At 38.0% G+C, this 9,980-nt stretch overlaps 1 protein-coding gene and 1 long non-coding RNA gene across 6 annotated transcripts in view; one reads left to right on the top strand and one right to left on the bottom strand.

Moving 5' to 3' along the window:
* Positions 1 to 4,486: 4,486 nt before the first annotated feature.
* LOC146589270 (uncharacterized) lies at positions 4,487 to 9,545 on the bottom strand. Its single transcript, XR_014897223.1, has 3 exons — positions 8,943 to 9,545; positions 7,732 to 7,830; positions 4,487 to 4,954 (listed from the first exon to the last, which is right to left on the bottom strand). It is a non-coding gene; the product is annotated as an uncharacterized LOC146589270 (long non-coding RNA).
* Positions 9,546 to 9,633: 88 nt separating this feature from the next.
* The window catches only part of LOC146589271 (CYFIP-related Rac1 interactor A), a 60,448-nt gene continuing 60,101 nt past the window's right edge, over positions 9,634 to 9,980 (top strand). For 2 of the 5 annotated variants that reach the window (XM_085316532.1, XM_085316535.1), the window contains exon 1: positions 9,635 to 9,875. The gene's annotated coding sequence lies outside the window, so the exon portion shown is untranslated. Of the gene's footprint in view, positions 9,876 to 9,980 lie in introns of all 5 variants that reach the window. The other 3 variants (XM_085316534.1, XM_085316533.1, XM_085316529.1) reach the window with 2 other exon arrangements.

Genomic DNA, 9,980 nt, shown 5'->3' on the forward strand with positions numbered 1-9,980 from the left:
TAAGGTCTGCACTGGTGCTGCTTATTAAGGAGCTGTCACTAAGGGCCAGATTTGTTTCACAGCGGAGTTTCTTTATTAAAAATCCTCTGCATTTCCATAAAGTTCTGATTCAGACAGAGAAGGAGGAGTTATACTGAACTTGACTGCTGACCTGACAGTGAGAATGGAGCTATTGTACCCAGAACTGAATATGCATATCTGTGCTTCTTTTTGCAGAGCTTCACACAGCAGTTTCCCTCAGAGAGAGAAGAACCCTTTAGAGATCTGAAAGCTGCTGACTGCCAGAGACTGAAACCCTGAACAAGACCTCAAAGTCAGTAGGTTTCATAGCCATTAGGAGGTTAAAATACAACTTTTAACCTTACCCCTTTTTTCTCCATTTGTTGTAGAGTAATCAATGGATTACAAGCTGTGTATAGCAGCATGGCCCATGTCGTCATCTTTGTGCTATTCAGTAAACTGCAAGCTAGATGTGCTCAATTAATAATGAAGACTGCCAAGGAAGCAGAGCTGGAAATGCTTATTTGATGCTGCATGAACTGAACCTGCTTGGTTGAATAAAACACTAATTACCTCATTGATTCTTTTGCATTAGCATCCTCTTTCTACTGTATTTTACTTGGTAGGGGGGAGATAATAAAATGTTGCCTAATATAAAACCGGATATAAACTAATGTACAGGAAGGAAAAAACTTCTCTAAGGACACATTTTCTTTAGAAGGTACAAGTTTGGTCAGTGTTGATGAAAGAATAAAGGAATGACAAATCTGATTCAGCATTTGGAATAACGTATTTATTTTTGCTTCTTGTTTATTGYATAGCTTTTCCTATTACAGTTGAACTTTCAGAGTAGAAAAAATGTCATCCATAATCACTGTATACATAAATAAAACACACAGAAAGGAACTTCATTCTTTCATCTTGAACCTCAGCAAAAGGCAGAGCTCTTCTCTGTTCCATACGCAGTACCAGGAAGGTCAGCATCCAGCTGTCACACAGAAGATTTTAGCTGAATTTCACATTCTATGATCAAGGCAGATCTGCTTATGGTTTGATCTATTAACAATGGCAAGAAAAGGCATCRTATTTGTTTTCTCTCCTGTTGACTTGGAGATCTAGAAGCTGCCTTATCAATTGAATAAGATTTTTCTTTGTTCTGTCTTTATCCATGACTTTCTTCTGTCTTCATCCTGATGGAATATGTGKTATTGGAAGATATTTTCCTTTTAAGTCACACTGATACATCTCTCAATTCAGTACCACTAGTAAAAACTATAGCTGCAGCAGTAAGCAATCTCCAGTAAACAAAGAAATRTAGAAAATGTCTTAAAATACTTAAAGCAGAGACTATGCTTCTCTCCTATTATGAGACCTATAATGATTTGAGGAAAAGTTTTTTATGAGTTTCACTTGTTTTACGCAAAATTAGTTGTTCTACAATTCAATGTTCAGTTGTTCCTTCTAACAACTGAAGGAACTAGGATAAATAGGAATGAATGAACAGGAGAAAGAACTTTCTGTTGCCACCTCTTAATAAATTAGAAAAAAAAAAACTCTTTGCATGTTATGTTATTAGAGAAATATTTTGATTATTGTGTGCCATAGCAACAAAGGTGAAATAATTGCAGAAGGCAGAATCACAGAATCTCTAAGACTGTTGCAAGAAGCAATGCCAAAGTAACGAGATCCTCTTTCTGATTGCTAGAAAGTTCTAGTCACTACTGGTAATTTAGGAGTAATTCAGTATAATATTTCAAGGTAAAATGAGGTTAAATGGCTTGCAGACTTCTCAGTAAATGAAGACACAGCAGGGAAGAGAGAGGAGATCAGGAGAGGTAACATCATTGGGCAGAGAGAAGAAAGTGGGATTCCCATTCAAGACAGCTATTGGGAACTCAAGTCTATTGTACACTGCTGTTACAGAGGAATTAGTAACAACTTTCTTATACCTGTGAGAGTCATCAGAAAGATAGAGCAAGGCTCTTCACAGTGGTGCATGGCAGGAGAATGAGAAGCAATGGGCAGAAGTCAAACAAAGAGAGTTTCAGAGTGGGTATAAGGAAAAACTTTTTCACCAAGAGGTAAGTTAGAACAGGTTGTCCAAGGAGGTTGTGCAATCTCCATCTCTGGAAATTTTCAAGATCAGACTGGATAAATATCTGAGTCACCGGTCTGTTTGCAAAGTTGTGGAGAAGGTTGGACTAGAAACTGCCAGAGGTCCCTTCCAACATGAATTATTTTATGATCCTGTGATCCTATGATTGTTCAATATATTGTGGAAACAGTTTCCCACCTATATAAATAAAATTACCATTTATTATTATAATTGACTGGCATTAATTACCATTCACTATAAACATCTGTTTGACTGCTGACTATTGACTTTTCATAATTACTGGTGTATTTCTCTTTCAGGCAGTAGATTAGTAATAGCGTATTTCATTTACATGGAGACTCTATAATTGCAAGAAGTGATGTAACTACTATTTAGAAAACTCAGGAAAAGGTGTTTAGCTTTCCTCATTTAGATGCCAGAAAAGGTCTGTGTAGTTTACTAATAACAAGAATACTTCCTTTTTTGTTAAAGCAGCATTGTCATCAGAATGACAATTCTGCAGAAGGATGCTATATAGGCTATAATTTCTCTATCAGTAATTAGAATGAAAAGTTTGAAATGTAATAATACAGCTAAATAATAATGTAATTTTTAGCAGCTCCAACAAATTATTTCAATGTTCCTACCATTTTTATTATATTATGTATTATAAAATAGATAAAAGTCTATGCTTGGAGTGCCTAGATTGTGGAGGACTTAAATTGCTTTCACATTGGCACCATCTCAAATGGAGTCTTTAACAGTCCCATTATAATTAAATTTTCTATGAATCTTTGATTAAAGGAAGAAGACAGTCCTTTTCAAAGATGTAAAATTTCTGGCTTTTTAGATATTCTCAAGAGAGGAAAAAAAAAACCATTTTCTTTTTCACTTTTGAGTGACTAAAATATCTTAGCTAATTTTCAACTTATTTATCCTACTTTTTCTCAAATAAAAATGAAAAAAAAGCATAAAGGGGGCAATATTCTGCTGCCTTGCATGCAGTGCAAGTCCTCTACAATTTGTGTAACACCTTAGAAAAAGTGCTGGAACAGTCATTAGTGATTCACATCTACCTTAAGATTTGCTTTGACTCAACAAACAACAGATAAACCCCAATGACTCTAATAAAACTTTAGAATGTGCCTTAAGTTTTTTGTTGTATCAGCAGAGTCAAATAATTGCAGAAGGGAGAACTAGGTTCTGGATTCCTTAAGCTTCCTGAGCTATAGGCAGACATGTACTCTAGCAACAACCCATCCTTCTCTCTCTCTAGTTTGTGCTGGAGGTTGTCACTCTTACTTATGTGTGCTTGCAGAGTTGACAGGGGAGTATATACTAATATAATTCAGTCAAAATAAGATGACTTATCAAAAACTTACTACTTAAAATGCTTAATATAGTCTCATTTTGACTATATTAGTAAGTCACCCCAGCAAATCTAAGGCAACAATAATCACAGGCAAAAAGAAGTTGACAGACAGATGGAAATGGGAATGGTCTTCACCTTCAGCCTTCACTTGCAGAGTGGAACTGAGAAGGCAACATCCATCCACAACTTAATGCTTCTGTACAGGAGCACCCAAATCCTTCAAGAGATTCTTTCCAAACACAGTGCAAGGCAGGGTATTAACTCTTCTTTAGTTCATTATATTCCTTAAAATAATTGGGCTGCATCCGTAAAACATGTACTAAATATAGCTTTTAAATTTGAAAAGTCAAGCTTTTAAGAATTAAAAAATGTCAGAACACAGACTTTAACATAACTTTCATGTAGTCAGTTGGGCACCTACCCTGCTTCTTGAGTCAAGGACTGTGTGTGTTCATTTATAAACATTATGTATTCATGCATACGGAGTTTGAAAGAATACCATAACATATATGAAATATGAGGTCCATACTGCGATTGTACAGGCAATTTAAATGCTGGCTTTTCTAATATAAAAGTTAAGAACCTAATTTAGCAACCCAACCATTACTTTATATACTTCTGTGTAATTTTCTGTAATGACAGCTTATAACTTTATACATCATCAAATTGGAGTTTTGACCTTTTAACTCTAACAAAGATTTCAGTCAACCTAAGTACAAATCTAAGTTTGCTGACGGCCATGTAGCAATAGAGTAAAATCATATGGCTGAAATTATTGTTTTTATGAGCTATGTCCTGACGAGCTCCTTTGACAGAGACTGTTGCACTCGAGGAAAACTCTAATAGCTCATGAAGTATGTCCTGAAGATCTTATTTGTCATGAAAATAGAGTGAAATAAAGGTACTAGGGCAACTGAAAAYTTCAGTGGACTCAGGAGTTGCTTCAGAAACAGTTCATTCACTCTTGCTATATGTACATTTAACTATGATAGTGGGGCTGACAAAGCAACTGAGAACCATTTTGATTGTCCAGTTTCCATTTATTCTCTATATAATTGAGTCCGACTGGTCAGTAGTGGAAGATTATTGCCTGGGAACAGAACAACAACAGGTGTTATGCCCACTGAGGAATAACTGGTAGGAATAATTGGTTCAGTCTACTAGCCATGCTGCTACAGAAATGTTAACATATTGATGCTGTCAACTATTTCTACAGTACACTATACAAGTCATCCACACATATCCATCAAAACTAGAAGAATATTTTCTGAAAAACGCCCTTCCAATGATAATCATATGAAGTATGATAGAAACCCCACATTTACCACTTAAATTTTGTGTTTGGTGTATATGCTATGTCTGCTAGTTATCAAGTCAGCATGCAGAGATGTGATGAGATGTGATGAGTCTGGACTCCTCTTCCTCCTCTCTCCAACTGGGTAASTTCCGTGTAAGTTTGGGAACCATGCAGTACTTTCAGCCCTGAACTAGGAAAAAAAAAGGCAGAAATAAGACTGTAGTGTGAGGTAATCGTTACTTCACAGGACATCACTTGGGTTGCTACTGCTTTTCGTTTAGGAGTAAAAGTACATCAGTCATGTCACACAAACCTTTTAGCTGGACAGATACACTGGGAGAAGGTTTAATAGATTATTTTTAAAAATAGATATATGACTTGTCTAGATTCCTAGTCATCTATCTGTAACTCTGAACGATGCAAGTTACCCATCTTGCGTGGGGCTCATGATTCTTGCAGTATTGGTTACCTCATCTGCATAAAATGAATAGAATAAATTGTTACGAATCCAAAAATATACGGTTGCCAGGATACATCTTGCTAGATGCAAATGAAAATGGGTTTGTGCCGASCAGCTTAAAATACTTTGATACTTAGACATTTTCTTATTAACATCGATAAATGAAACATTGCATATCCAGTGAGCTATTGAAATTAGTTTCATTTTTGCACTTGGAATAGTATTTTAAGCAAATCTGAACCAATTTGTATACAATATAATTCCAATAAAAATGCTACTGCTCATTAGAAGAAGGACACAGAATGAATAAATATTCTATGTTAGCTTCTTGATAAACTTTTTGGATTAAAAAATAAGTTCTGTGTCAATTGTTTTTACGATTTTCAGTGTTATAGCTTTAACAATTATTCATCAGTGTATAGGAACACTATTATTATGCTTTGTCTATGTATAATTGGATAAGGTAATTACAAGTGAGAACCATATAAAAAAAAGTCTTAGGGTCCAACCACATTCCTATGCAACCATATAGCCAAAGTCTCATTACTTAATATACCATATATTTATCCTGACTTGTTAAAAAAGTGTCAAAAATATAATTAATTTTTATTTTAAACAATATATTTTAGAATACTCAAATATTTCTAAACTGTATATGTACATATTGATATCTTAAGAAGCTTATACAAGAAATTTAACTACATCACTTTTCTCGAGGAAGTTGTTTAATTTGTGTAAGACAATGCAAATGAGTCTGCATTTAATCCCTAATGAAGACAACGTAAAAAATAAATGCACTTTTATTGTATGCCATTCAACATGTGCACACATACATTTAAAAATGGATTATTGTTCCTATATATTGGCTTCCAAATAAGTAAATAGGTTAGATTTCCAGCTGTATTCAGTTAGGACTCCTTGATTTTTGGAGACCAGTGTAGCTGCTCCAATCTACAGCAGTCTGTCCCTAGCCAAAGGCTGAATACCCATTGTTCCTCTAACTTTTTTCATTGGTTGATGCTTGGGGTAAGCTGGGCGGTTATAATAAAGGCTCAATGCACACTGAAGAGGAAAACCCTTCAGGTAGAAAATACCTGCAACAATTGAGATGTGGAAGTTTTCTCTGCACCCTTACAAGTGATTGATTTCTTTGAAGTGGGAGAAAGAGACTGACCAAACCACAGTAGAATACTTCTCTGAGTAATAAACAGTTTCAGACATAATTCAGAGATGTAGGATGACAGTAACACATTAACCCACTCTCCTCTTTTTCTTTTTTTTCTTTTCTTTTCTTTTTTTTCTCTGCTTTGCTTTGGCTTAAGACTCACTGGTTTTACTTCTAATTTACAGTAGTATAACTGAGAGGAGGAATAGGTTCCTAAATTCCAAAAACATACTGAGGTTGGGCTTCACAAGTCATAAATAACTACAATTTTAAACAATATCAGTGGTACAAGTTTCAATTATACAAGCGATGACAGGATCATACTGCATGAATATTCACACAATTTGCTTCATAGAATATATTAGTGTTACCCTTTTCTCTGTGCTAGCTACAAAAAATAAACTACTCTCAGACAGAGGATATGATTCAACAGCCACTAAAACTGAAGAGACTTTGCTTTGAATTCAGTAGTCTCTGAAATGGTGTTTAAAACTATCCCCTTGCAGAATGCTTCATTTTGGTCCACATAGAGGTAAAATGAGCGTAAGAATGATGTCCTTTTATTCCATATGTCAACCTCTACATGTACCACTTAAGAAAACCACTAGATATTTCTGTTAGTTCTGCTTAGCAAGTTAACCATCAGAATTGGGTAACTTCACACTCCCATCTTTTCTGAGGTCACTGGTTGCATCCAGATGGTTGTTAGGTCAGTTCTGCACAAAGTCGTGAATTTCAGAACTTGCAAGGYACCATGTCCCCTACAAAAGCATAGACTATGTCATTCCAGGTAGACAGTCACTCAAATATTTGCTGGCTTTGTAGATGATTTTACAAATCATTCCTATTGAAAAAAAAAGAAGAAAAAACAGTATCTCTCTGTAGTCATTTAAATTACACACTGAAGATTGAATTTAGGGTACCTAAGGGGTCAGATGTCTAGTCGATATGTTGATATGTTACTATGTTTTAGAATCTGGTTGTGTACACATTGCCATAAATGTGCAGTAAAATGTGTTAAATTTCCTGAAATTTGAGATAACAGACTCAGATGTGATTCAGTGTGAGAACTGAACTCCTAAATTTTAGATGTCTGGATGCTGGGGTCATGATGGCTGAGTGTCTTAAGGTACCACTGTAATGAAGAGAGATTCTTCTACTTGTGTAGCTGTGGGCATCCTGACTTATTTGAATCATCTGTATGGGTCATAGGACCTACAGGATACCTGTATGCTTCTGTGAGAGCAGTAGAAAACAAGGGGAGATATCCAAGGGCCTCTTAAAAAGCCCTGAACGCCCATGCTTAACCCACCCATGCATCAGGTCCATGGTGCTTGAGTACCTTTGGGCTGGTTCAACAGACTCTTAGTGGGTGGTCCATTGCACGACCCGTCAGACAACTGAGTGCAGGCTCTCACTGCTTCTTGTGATGCTAAGGCACCTACATGAAAACACCAGAATCAGACCCTAATATTGAGTATAATGGGAGGCTACACATCTATTCAGTGTCTAAGATCATGCCTGTCTATAGATCTAAATTTAGAGGCAAAATTCAGCTGCCTAGAAGCATATCCTTTCATCTAGGTTATTTGAGATACTGGCTAGTGTGGGACACTCTATTTACTAGTGAAAGGTGTGAAAACCTGCACCTTTTCACAGCAAAAGCTGGAAGCTGCTATGTGAGATGCCTCACAGAGTCTAAATGATACTAGATAACTATACTCAGGAATATGAACCCTACCAAACGTGTCTTAAACTGAATTTATCTCATTTGTGCACTGGAATAACAGCTTCACACGGACAGTTACTGCTGCTTAGCTAATACACAAATAGCTGATTAAACAATTATTTCCTGGTCTCTAACGTCATTGTCCTAAGTTGGGAATCTGAAATCTATTACTGAGCTGCCATTCTCCCTAAAGGCTCTTCAACTTCAGCCTTACGGCAGTATGTGACGCTAAAGCTACGCAAATGTTCTACAGTTCATTTACATCAATATATAGCAGTGCTTTGTTTTGACAGGATTTAAAAGTTCTGTTTATCTAACTTAAATACTATTAGTATCTAGAATTGAAATACTCTTCTGGCTAAGTCTCTGATACATTCAGTTAGATAACCTTGAGCATACATAACACGTATTAACAGATAGAATATTTGCAAGTGATGGCTGACTACTACCTCTTTTTTTGTAAAAGCATCCAATAAAAGATATGTCCATTACATAGTGATCAGAATACATATCCCTGAAGAATAACTAAGGAAAGGGGAAAACTAAACTGTTAGTTGGAAATCCGAGGTTCAATTCTCTCTCCTAGGACTGCTTTCCTAGATAATGCTATTTACTTCTTTTATAACGGACTTTGAGACTTATGAATGAAAAATGCAAGTCAGTAACATAGTGTCCTATTAAGCTGAGTGCTATAAGGGTAATTATATGTGCTACAGTAACAGAGACTGAGCCTTTTAATAGACTAACTATGTCATTTGAATTATTTTWTAACTATTTGGAATTTTTCAGACCAAAAAGATCTAATTCAAGGACATCTGGCTTACCTAAGGAAAGAAGTTGAGGTCATGCAAGTGTCGCTGCTGTGAGACACTTGCTTAGCACAAACAAAAGGCCAGTTAGCAGCAGACCCTATGTGCTYGTAGCTCTCCCAGACCGCCGGGGTTCACAGCGCCTCAAAACTCGCCGTATTCGTGAGAATCACACCTGYGCTGCGCACAGGCACTTTCCCTGACACATTTTCTCAAGTCGTAACACAGCTGCCAGCCCCAGGCTCACTGACACCGCGCTACAACGGCCCTGCGGTCAGCACCGTGCACGTTATGGCTTCTCACGTTTAAAGAGCTCTGTGAGCAAAACCCTGGTATGAACAAATAACAAGGTACTTCTGTGCTGTGCTTCCACTGCTGTTGCTAGTAGGCTTTCTTTCCTCTTTTCTCTTTCTCTCTTMTTCTTCTTTTCTCTTTTTCTCTTTTTCTACCCCTTCCTGTAAATGACACACAGACTGGCTTTTGGGGAAGGGGAAGCCGAGCTCCGCGTAGCCACTCTTACAGCTTTAACCTAATTTAACCCTCGAAACAGTAAGAGGAAGTACGAAGTATTTTCATGAGCTGTGAATGGGCTCAAAATTGTTTTTGAAAACATAAAAAAATACTGCAAAAAAAAAAAAAAAAAAAAAAAAAAAAAAAGGGGGGAAAAAAAAAAAGGGGGGGGGAGGTGGGTGCAGCCCTGCGGGGCTCAGACGTCCCGGCGCACACGGACCGGCCGGGGACGGGAAAGGGGCCGCGCGAAACGGGGCGTGCGTGGGTGAGCCCCGGAGGCTGCGGCGCGGCCCGGGGGGACGGCGGTGACACGGGCACGTCCTCCCGCCTCTGCCGCCGAGCGCGCACGCCCTGCGGCCGCCCGCAAGGGGCTGAAGCACCCCGAGGCACCGCAGCCCACGGGGCAGCTCGAGCCCCCCCACATCCCCCCGGAATAAGGTTGGTGCAGGGCTGCGGCCCCCACCCCGCCCCCACACACCCGCCCGCGTTTAAAGCTGCGCCACAGCCCCGCGGCCGCCCCTTCGTCACCCGCGACCGCGGCCC

Source organism: Rhea americana, unplaced genomic scaffold (genome assembly GCF_003343005.1).
Source record: "Rhea americana isolate MKP2758 unplaced genomic scaffold, rheAme1 scaffold_470, whole genome shotgun sequence".
Classification (NCBI taxonomy): domain Eukaryota; kingdom Metazoa; phylum Chordata; class Aves; order Rheiformes; family Rheidae; genus Rhea; species Rhea americana.